The sequence below is a fragment of the Sinocyclocheilus rhinocerous genome, unplaced genomic scaffold (assembly GCF_001515625.1).
Source record: "Sinocyclocheilus rhinocerous isolate Xijiao unplaced genomic scaffold, SAMN03320098_v1.1 scaffold4542, whole genome shotgun sequence".
Taxonomy (NCBI): domain Eukaryota; kingdom Metazoa; phylum Chordata; class Actinopteri; order Cypriniformes; family Cyprinidae; genus Sinocyclocheilus; species Sinocyclocheilus rhinocerous.
In genome coordinates this window covers 17735-28020 of record NW_015629535.1, presented here as the reverse complement: position 1 = coordinate 28020, position 10286 = coordinate 17735, and the positions used below count along the sequence as shown (strand labels likewise).

At 39.5% G+C, this 10286-nt stretch overlaps 1 pseudogene; it reads left to right on the top strand.

The window, feature by feature from the left end:
* The first annotated feature begins 2512 nt into the window (after nt 1-2512).
* The window catches only part of LOC107739198 (uncharacterized), an 8954-nt pseudogene continuing 1180 nt past the window's right edge, over nt 2513-10286 (top strand).

The window sequence follows — 10286 nt, the reverse complement described above, 5'->3', positions numbered from 1 at the left end:
TATACAGCATTAAATTAAGATAAATAAAGTTTGGTTCTACACCAGAAATACATCAGAATACATCTTGAAATATAGCTGCAAGCAGCGATTCCGGGGCCAAGCCCGAGAAGGGCTGTAGCGCAGCGCAGAGCGGGAAGAAGAAAAACGGCAGAAATGGAACGTACATACAAAATAACAGATAGGTTCAGAAGTACAGAAGTTCAAAAACGTACAGAAGTTCAGATGAGAATGACCAAAATCACGCTTCTGATTCAATACGAACACACGGAAAATTGAATGTCTGGAACAGAAGCAACATTAGCCACCCTGGATTCGAACCGACAACCTTAGGTGTTCAGTACCAGAGGCTTAGCAGAGTGCGCCACTCAGTTGATGCACACTCAATATGCTGCAGAAGAAGGGTTAAGGTGGCAGAATGATCTCACAAAAGTGTGACTTAGCATTTTACACAACAGCACAATTGACATCCTCGGATTCGGCATGACCCAAGGAATTCATAGACACCGTGATCATGATTTTCTGACTAACTGTTCAAAAGTTATACGCCAAAATGTGCATTTTTAGCATATCATGACCCGTAGGTGGCGCTGTTCCCAAATTTGGCATGGACCCTCAGATCTTGTTGTTGATGAAGCATACCAAGTTTGGTTTCGATTGATCAAAGTTTGGCCGAGATACAGCCTCTGAACCAATTTGGGTCGACCTTGTTAAATGCTGCAGAAGAAGGGTTAAGGTGGGAGAATGATCTCACAAAAGTGTGACTTAGCATTTTACACAACAGCACAATTGACATCCTCGGATTCGGCATGACCCAAGGAATTCATAGACACCGTGATCATGATTTTCTGACTAACTGTTCAAAAGTTATACGCCAAAATGTGCATTTTTAGCATATCATGACCCGTAGGTGGCGCTGTTCCCAAATTTGGCATGGACCCTCAGATCTTGTTGTTGATGAAGCATACCAAGTTTGGTGTCGATTGATCAAAGTTTGGCCGAGATACAGCCTCTGAACCAATTTGGGTCGACCTTGTTAACTTCACAAAATCATAACTTTTTTTTCACTAGTAGTAAAAAAATTCTGTTCCATCATTTCTGTGCAGCTCAGTCCAAAGATCATATGAGCAAATTTGGGAAGAACTGAACTAAATTTGTGAGAAGAGTAGCAAAAAAACTGTTTTTCATTTACTTCAATATGGCTGACAGACACCCCTCAACATGCTGCAGAAGAAGGGTTAAGGTGGGAGAATGATCTCACAAAAGTGTGACTTAGCATTTTACACAACAGCACAATTGACATCCTCGGATTCGGCATGACCCAAGGAATTCATAGACACCATGATCATGATTTTCTGACTAACTGTTCAAAAGTTATACGCCAAAATGTGCATTTTTAGCATATCATGACCCGTAGGTGGCGCTGTTCCCAAATTTGGCATGGACCCTCAGATCTTGTTGTTGATGAAGCATACCAAGTTTGGTGTCGATTGATCAAAGTTTGGCCGAGATACAGCCTCTGAACCAATTTGGGTCGACCTTGTTAACTTCACAAAATCATAACTTTTTTTTCACTAGTAGTAAAAAAATTCTGTTCCATCATTTCTGTGCAGCTCAGTCCAAAGATCATATGAGCAAATTTGGGAAGAACTGAACTAAATTTGTGAGAAGAGTAGCAAAAAAACTGTTTTTCATTTACTTCAATATGGCTGACAGACACCCTGTTGGAAAATGACAAATGAGACATCGTCAGATTCAGCATAACCAAGTGAACAAAATGACATAAAAATAAGAAAATTTTGACAACATTTAGCAAGAATCGTTATATCTCTGGAACAGTAGGTGGCGCTGTCTTCAATCTTCTGAGGTACAGCCAGGACATGGTGTTGATGATCCCTACCGATTTTTGTGCAGATATGTCCAATGGTTCAAAAGACATAGCAATTTATGACAAATTTCAAAATGGCGGACAGGTTGTTCAGTCAATCCTGGCAAAATTGACTTCCTCAGATTCGGCATGACACAAGGAATCCATAGACACAAAGATCATAATTTTCTGACTAACTGTTCAAAAGTTATAAGCTAAAATGTGCATTTTTGGTATCTCAGGACCCATAGGTGGCGCTGTTCCCAACTTTGGCATGGGCCCTCAGATCATGGTGTTGACAAAGTTTACCAAGTTTCGTTTTGATTGATCAAAGTTTGGCCGAGATACAGGCTCTGAACCAATCACAGGTCAACCTTGTTAAGTTCACAACATCATAACTTTTGAACATAACAGATATGTCCAATGGTTCAAAAGATTTATTTTTTGAATTTGTGAAATGTTTAATTTAAATATATTGGTTATGTATACTTAACACTACTTCTTTTTATGTGTACTGGTGAATTGATAAGAGTGTGAGTTGAGGTAACATTTATAATTTTTGTATATATAAAAAAGTATTTGAATGTACTGTTTAAATGTATGATGTTAAGTTCTTAAGATGCATACCTTATCACTCTTCTTTTTCATATGTGCTGGTACACTGGTAAAAGACTGCGAGTTGAGGTAAGTCAAACTTTTGTAAATTTATTAAAAATGTATTTAGAATATACTGCTTAAGTAAGTTTAAATGTATAACAAAGCATAGCTGACAAGTATACCTTTTCTTTTATGTGTGGTGTTTCACTGGTTAAAGACTGCGAGTTGAGGCAAGTTAAATGTTTGTTTCTTTTCATAGTAAAATTCAGGGTCTATCCATATGTACTAGACCTTCTTAGAAGTTAATCATCAGTACATGTGCCTAGTCAAGGGCTTATGTAAATATTGTTTACGTTGCTGGTGATGAAATATCAACATGAGATTGATATCATTTCTTATTCTGTTTTTTACATTTCTATTGATGTCAGTACAACACATTTTCATGTGAAGTATGTTTATCATTTGTACTGTTTGAATAGCTACAGTGTTATCATGTTTTGATGTTTTAAATTAAGAAATGAAAACTGCTGTCTCATAAGAATATGTAGTAATTCTTTTTCTGTTTTCAAAGATGCCGCGACCTAAGAAAAGGTCTGCCATAGCCAAACGGCTATATGCACAGCGATGTGCAAGTACAGAGGCTGCACCGCTTCCTCTTAAAACTTGTAGGGTCGGGGGTAACGCCGCTTCCTCGTAAAAAAATGGCCGACTGCTCTGGCAGTCATACTACCACCCAGCAGGTTCCACCCTGTCCTGCAAAATCAAACGGGAAAGAGGCTGCACCGCTTCCTCTCAAAACAAGTCAAGACGAGGTTATGCCATGTCCTCGTTCAAAAATAGGCGGTTTTTATCATCGTGTAAAAACCACCCCTCAACAGGTTCCATCCTGTCCTGTGGGTAAAATCAGGGTAGAGGCTGCACCGCTTCCTCTCAAACCAAGTCAAGCCGAGGTTATGCCATGTCCTCGTTCAAAAATAGGCAGTTTTTATCATCGTGTAAAAACCACCCCTCAACCGGTTGCATCCCGTCCTGTGGTCACAATCGGGGTAGAGGTTATGCCACATCCTCGTCAAAAAGTGACAGACCGAGAACGCCTGTGTTCAATATCGGAAATTTCAAAACAAAAAGACTCCAGTGAATCAGTTATTCCCAGTTATTCAAAAAGATTCTGTGAAAACCAAAAAAACAATGAAAACAAAAAAAGCACCAAACCGTATTTCAACAGGTCTGAACAATCTCTCAAAAGTTCCAGAGAATCTGCAGAAAGGTTTGTGATCCCAACAAAGTCAATGGAGAATGTTTTAAACACTTTAAATGTGAGTCTTGAATTTCCACAGAAATCAGTGCTGACAGGTTCTTTTCATCAAGCTGATGCCCGCTTTGGAGATTCACGCAACAGACAGTGTGGAGCCATCAGTCTGACAGCGGTGTTGAAAAGCAAGATGAAGAACGTGCTGACATGGACGACACAAGATCTCGATGGTGTCTTGGTTGCAGGAACACACCTTTACGAGTCTTTAAGAAAGCAGGGTAACATAAATGACCGGCAAGTCAAGGGTAGGAATTACATTGCGGTCCATGAATTACCAAGGAGACATGTGCTGGGTAATACTGCATTTTCCATCGAGTACACTCAGTCTCTGACTGGTTTTGTTAATGTCAATGAGTACGATGAAACCATAAGCGGTGTGGCCATACCACTTGATGTAGCCCTTCAGCAAGCTCTACTGAGTGCTGATGCTTTCCTGTTAACTATTTGTGCCAACACATGTGCAGTTATTAAGCAGGGGTCATGGTACGCAGTTGTTGACTCCCATGCTATCAAAACGGAGACAAGTTGCATAGTGTATCATAGTACCATACAGTCTTTGTATAACTATATTAATGAAATGGCACAGTTATTTGGGGAACCTGAGCCACCATTTGTGAGAACTGGAGTTTTGGTTCATGCAGATGCAGAAGTTTCTGAGCCGTTGGAAGAAGCAGGCAGCAGTAGTTTTCCATGCTCTTCTGGTAAAGCCCTTTACAGTGACGTCTTAAAACGTACACCTGAGTACACTCAGTCTCTGACTGGTTTTGTTAATGTCAATGAGTACAAGGAGTACGATGAAGCCATAAGCGGTGTGGCCATGCCACTTGATGTAGCCCTTCAGCAAGCTCTACTGAGTGCTGATGCTTTCCTGTTAACTATTTGTGCCAACACATCTGCAGTTATTAAGCAGGGGTCATGTTATGCCTTTGTTGACTCTCATGCTATCAAAACAGAGACAAGTTGTGTTGCGTATCACAGATCCATAGAGTCTTTGTACAACTATATTAATGACATGGCACAGTTATTTGGGGAACCTGAGCCACCATTTGAGATAACTGGAGTTTTGGTTCATGCAGATGCAGAAGTTTCTGATCTGTTGGAAGAAGCAGGCGGCAGCAGTTTTCCATGCTCTTCTGGTAAAGCCCTTTACAGTGACGTCTTAAAACGCACACCTAAGGTATGTGAATCTGTGAAGACTGAGGTAAGGACATCTGATTATTGAGTACCTGTGGATGAAGTTGCAGACCTGAGAAGCACTAACCTTCCAACACAGACAGCCTGTAATGTGTTGCCAAGTAAAGGTAAAAGGGGGAGAAAAAGAAAGCAGAATGAACTCTCAGATAAAAAGGTTACAAAGTCACATGCTGAAACTGTTGTAACAGATGACATAATCATCACTGATGTTTCAGTTCCAGATGTATTTTTTTCTCCTTTAACTCATAATGCTCAGCAAGCTTTATGTGAGCTCATACTTTTGACGAATGATAACAGTGACCATAATGTCATAAACTTTGGTCCCATTGCTGGTCCGTGTCAGACAAAGACCATTAAACCAGATGGTAACTGCTTTTTCAGATCATTGGCACATGTGCTATGTGGAAGCGAGGACAAGCACTTGAAGATTCGTCGTGCGGTTGTCAAACATCTGAAAATGAATACTTTGCTGTTTGAGAGGTATGTCAGAAGTGAGTATTCTTCAGTAGAGGATTATTTGACACGATCTAGAATGTTTTATTCTGGCACATGGGTAACAGAAATTGACATATTCGTTTCGGCTGATCTTTTCAAAACCACTATAATGACTTTTAATGATGGCCGATGGAATGCACACAAACCTACTGGAGAGGTATTTACACCGAATGCTATTTATTTGAAACACTGTAATGGTAATCATTATGAAGTTGTGACATGTGTTAAGCATAGAGATCGGGATGGTGTTTGTGCAGGAGCATGTGGAAATGCAGTGTCAAATGAGGTCAGCAAGCCATGTCTGCATAAGAGAAAGGTAAGCGATGCTGCACAATGTTCTGCAACCAAGAGACATCGGGAGAGATATTGCAACGACAGTGAGTACAGACAAAAACAACTGAAGTACAAGAAATCAAAATATTGTAATGACTCTGATTACAGGCAGAATAAAATGGAGTATGCCAAAAGAAAATATTGTAGTGATAGTAGTTACAGAGAGAATAAAATGAAAATTCTTTGTGATAAATATCAAAAAAAATTCTGATGTTCGTTTGTCAAAGTGTCAACGTTCTAAGGCCAAGTACTCAAGTGATATTCAGTTTCAAAAACGTGTTTGCCAGTATTCTCAATTGAAGTACAAGTATAATGTCTCATTTCAGGCAAATGTACGGGACTATTCAAAGAAAAAATATCTCCAAAACCTGACCTTCAAAGCAAGAGTGCGTGGATATTCTAAGAATAGAAACATTCACAATCCAGCCTTTAAAGTTACAATGGCTAAGTATTCTATGATGAAATACCATAAAGATGTAAAGTTTCGTTTGGATAAAATGCAAAAACGTTGTGAAATGTATGCAAAAAAGAAGGAACAGAAAGACATTGATGTTGCTATTGATAATTTTAGACGAGAAGTTAGTAGTGGTCCAGAGTTTGTGTGCTGTGTTTGTCATAGTTTACTTTTCAGAAAGCAGGTTGTTGAATGCAGAACCGGATGCTATGAAGATAAAGGAGAAAAAATTGCTGCTTTGGGTAGACGATGCATCACAACCAGATATGTGCACGTTTGTGATGAAAAGTGTGACCTGTCTTCTGTTTATTCCTCAGGGTGCAAATTATGGATTTGTCTAACGTGTCATCGAAAAATCCTTTGTGGAAAATTGCCAGAAGAGAGTGTTGCCAACAACATGCATTTGGTAGACATTCCAAATCAACTGAAACGTCTTAACTCATTGGAACAACATCTCATTGCACGTAACATTCCTTTCATGAAGTTACTCTGCCTTCCCCGTGGTAACAACATGGATGCCATGGACCTGTAGTCTGTGTTCCAGGAAATACCACAGATGTGTCAAATATCCTTCCACGAAATGAATGTGATGATAAGGATCAAACTGAAGCGCAAATTAACTTACAAAGGGCATTGAGTACAAGTATGTACACACTGATCATGTTAGAAATGCTCTGAAATATTTGATCAGGTTCAATAAGTGGTTCAGTGATGTGGAGATTAATGAGCAGTGGATTAACTCTTTGAATGAACCTGAAGAGAATGTTGTTGATGAAAAGGACGAACAAGATGTAGTTGAAAAGATAGATGATGAAAATGACCCTGACGAACAGCCAGAAGAAGACTTCACCTACATCAAAGAGTAAAGTGGTCTTTTGTCAGACACATCATTGCAACCTGTGGACATCGGTTCAGAAGTAATTGATCAGCATTTCCAGGATGTATTAAATCTGGCACCAGCCGAAGGTAACAGTCCTGTTAGTTTGTTATCTGATAGGTCCAATGAAGCTAAATGTTTCCCTGTTCTCTATCCAACTGGTGGTCCAACGTTTCATGATAGGAGGGAGGTAAGAATTACATTGTCAAGATACTTGAATGCAAGAATCCTCAATGCAGATGGACGTTTTGCGCGGAGCACAGACTTCATTTTCTATGCACAGTATTTGTCGGAGGTTGATCAAGTTGTATCTAATGTTTCAATTGCTTTACGCAAAGGATCTGACAAGAGTTTGTTGACTGAAGTATCATCAGATATGTTGTCTAAAATATTGAATTTCGATGAAGGATACAAGTTTTTGAGACCAATCCGTGGAACGCCACCATATTGGCAATCTACTCAAAAAGACCTTTTTGCGCTCGTAAGACAGCTAGGTATTCCGACTTTCTTTGCATCCTTTAGTTCTGCAGATCTCAGATGGCCTGAAATTATTAGCACCATAATCAAACAAGAAGGGAAAAATCTAAAAGCAGATGAACTTGACTGGTCTGAAAAATGTGGACTGATTAGACGAAACCCAGTCACTGCAGCAAGAATGTTTGATTATAGATGGCATTGTTTTCTGAGAGATGTAATCATGTCTTCAGCTCAACCGATCGGAAAGATAATAGATTACTTTTATCGTGTAGAGTTTCAACAGCGTGGATCTCCTCATGTTCATTGTCTGTTTTGGGTTGAAAATGCACCAAAGTTAAATGAAGACAATGAAGACAATGATGCTTTGGTTGCCAGTTTCATTGATCATTACATCACTTGTGAGACCCCAAGAGAGGATGAAACTGAACTGTTTGAGACTGTCAACGGTGTTCAAAAGCACAGTGTCAGACATTCAAAGATGTGTCGTAAGAAAAAGACAGTTAGCAGATTTAATTTTCCATGACCCCCATCTAGCCGTACCTTTATTACAAGAGGTGGTAGTCGAGACGATTTGAAAAGCAGTGATGGAAAAGATGCTGCAAGTACAATTTTAGAAAAAGTCAAAAGGGCATTAACCGCTTCTGATATGAATTATGATTCAACAGATGCATTTTTTTAGGCAATTGGCATTAATCAGGCTCTCTTCGAAAAAGCATACAAACAGTGTTCCAAAAAGAAAACTGTTGTCCTAAAAAGAAATCCAACAGATGTCTGGGTGAACCAATATAATAAACATTTACTGCGTGCCTGGCAAGGCAACATGGATATCCAGTATGTTACAGATGCTCACTCTGTTGTGGTTTACATTATTAGTTACATCACAAAAGCAGAACAAGAAATGGGACTGTTGCTGCAACGTGCACAAAATGAAGCCATGAATGGAAATCTTGAAGCAAGATCATCATTAAAAATGCTTGGGAGTCTATATATTCACAACAGAGAAATTTCTGCTCAAGAGGCTGTGTATCAACTGACAGGTATGCACTTGAAGGAATGTTCTCGTAAAGTCCAGTTCATTCCAATTGGATTGAATCCTGTAAAGATGAGTTTGCCTCTTCGTGTTATCAAAAACAAAGATGATCAGTCTGGTGAAGAAACTAGCTTTTGGATGACCAGTCTGGTTGACCGATACAAGAATAGGCCAAACACGCAGGAGTTTGAGATTCAATGTCTTGCAAGTTTTTGCTCTGAAAACAGGATATTGTCAAAATCGGAGGTTTCTTCACAAAAAAAGGCCTCCGAAGAAAAGGTGATTAAGCTTAACAACAACTGTGGCTATATGATGAAGAGAACTCGAACTGAACCTGCAGTTGTCAGGTATCCGAGATTTTCTCCAAAAAAAGATCCCGAAAAGTACTTTCATTCATTGTTACAACTTTTCTTACCACATTACGAAGACTGGCAGCTCAAGCCTGAGAATTTTACCACTTATGAGGAATTCTACAACAATGGTGCTGTGAAATGTGGAAGTAATGTGACCGAAGTAAAATGTATTGTTGATGCTAATCGAGCACTGTTTGAAAAGGAAAGTGACAAAATAGATCGGGCTCAACAGCTTTTGGAGCAGGGTGTTGATTTGGAAGATGCTTGGGCTGCATTATGTCCTGAAACAGAAAAGGAACGTCATGAATGTGTAGAACTAAGGAAGAGTAATATAATTCCCGATGAAGATGATCCTGAGTCTTCTATCCCAGATCTTGTAGCTAACCCTCGAGTTCCATACCGTATTGAAAGCAACCATGCTGGAATGTCTAGAGACGAGGCGTTATGTTTACTAAGATCATTAAATACACAACAGTCTGCAATCTTTTACAAAGTGCGGAAATGGTGTCTAGAGAAACTTCTTGGAGAAAACCCTGAACCATTTCACTTGTTTGTTACTGGTGGAGCAGGCACAGTGAAAAGCCATTTAATCAAAGCAATATACTACGAGTCTTCCAGACTTTTATCTCCGCTGTCTGACAACCCTGATGATAGAAGTGTGATTTTAACTGCGTTAACTGGAGTGGCCGCGTACCACATTGGTGCTTCCACCGTCCATAACACTCTTTCCATAGGTGCTAATGTGAAACTGCCATATCAGCCACTAAGCGATGACAAAATCAATTCACTGCGTGCAAAAATGGGAGGTTTGCAGATTCTGATCATCGATGAGGTGTCCATGATTGACCATCACCTTTTGTCATATGTTCATGGGAGATTGAGACAAATGAAGCAAACTGGTGACTACTCCATTTTTGGAAAAGTCAGTTTGGTCTGCGTTGGTGATTTTTACCAGCTTCCGCCTGTCAAGGGAATTCCTCTGTATGTTGATCCAAAAGGAGTGAATCTTTGGGATAACAGCTTTGAAATTGCAGAACTAACACAAGTTGTCAGGCAACAAGATGCATCTTTTGCTGAAATGTTAAATCGTCTTCGAGTTCATAAAAAGAAGGAAACTCTAAGCCCAAGCGACATTAACATGTTGAAGCAATGTGAAACAGGTGAAGAATGTGATGCTATTCATATATTTCCTACAAATGCTCAGGTTGATGAATACAACATTCAGAAACTCAATGAGCTTTGTCCTGAGGCAATCACTATTCGAGCTAGAGACTTTGTGAGAAATCCAGAAACTGGAAGA